Genomic DNA, 1322 nt, shown 5'->3' on the forward strand with positions numbered 1-1322 from the left:
AGGGTTCCACCTTGTCAAGACAGAGACATACACAAAAGAAGGGCCAGCTGGCAGACATCAGGGGCCCGACTTGCAGGGGGAGGGGAGTGCAACAAAGTCTCCAGGAGGACACAGAGCTGGGGGAGAGCCAGGAGGGCAGGGGGGATGGGGGGGGACCGGGTTGGCCAGGCCAAAGCCAGACCCTGCAGGGGTGCAGGAAGAAGGGCTTGCATTTCAGTCGCAGCAGAACCGGAAACCACTGGAGGGAGTTTAGAAAGTTTCCAGGAGGCTGAGAGTGGAAATTGACCCGAGGACAACGGGTTTGGTTTGGTTTTGAATTTATATTCTACAAAGTTCACCTGTGTTAAGGCCACAAGATCGTCCTTTTTAATAAATGTACAAGCTGTGGCGGCACGGGAGCTCTGGTGGCGCAGTGCCTAAGGCATGTGACTGCTAACAAGAAGGCTGGGGGTTCAAACCCACCAGGCACTCTTTGGAAGGAAGGCTGGGCAATCTACTTCTGTAGAGATACCGCCTCAGAAACCCAAGGAGGGGTCGCTATGAGTCAGATTCAACTTAACAGCAGTGAGTTTGGTTTGGTGAGTTTTGTGCTAGTATCATCCCAATCCAGATTTAGGGTATGCCCATCATCCCCCAAAGACCCATTTGGGATTCTGTTTATAGCAAATGCTTGTTGTGTGCCTTTGAGGGCATTCCACCTCACAGTGAGTGTCAACCTTACAGGGCAGAGGGCAGAACTGCCTCATGGGGTTTTCTTGGCTGTACTCTTTATGGGAGCAGATTGCCAGGTTTTTCTCCTGGGTGGGTTCGAACCACCAACCTTTCAGTTACCAGCCAAGTGCTTAACTGTCATGCTACCAGGGCTTCTTAAGGCAGATTGTCGTTGAGTGCTATCGAGTCAATTCTAACTCATACTGACCCTATAGGATGGAGTGAAACTGCCCCTGATGGTTTCCTAGGCTGTAAACTTTACAGAAGGAGCCCTTGTGGTGCAGTGGTTCAGCGCTTGGCTGCTAAAGGTCAGTGGTTCAAACCTATCAACCCCTTATTGGAGAAAGATGAGGAGAAAGATGAGGTAGTCTGCGTCCATAAAGTTTTACAGCCTTAGAAACCTAGGGGACAGTTCTACCCTGTCCATACGGTTGGTAGGAGTGGGGGTGGGCTCGAAGGAGTCATCCACCAGAGAAACCAAACTCACTGCTCCCAGAGCTCCTAATGGGCAGCACGTAACCCATGTAGTAAATACTGGCTTAATTCCTGAAGAATGAGCTGCCTGTTCTCCCTTTAGGAGCCTGGTAGTGCAAGAGGGCGCTCTGATGGCA

Source organism: Orycteropus afer, unplaced genomic scaffold, assembly GCF_000298275.1.
Source record: "Orycteropus afer afer isolate SDZICR_OR568_19922 unplaced genomic scaffold, OryAfe1.0 scaffold00061, whole genome shotgun sequence".
Taxonomy (NCBI): Eukaryota; Metazoa; Chordata; class Mammalia; order Tubulidentata; family Orycteropodidae; genus Orycteropus; species Orycteropus afer.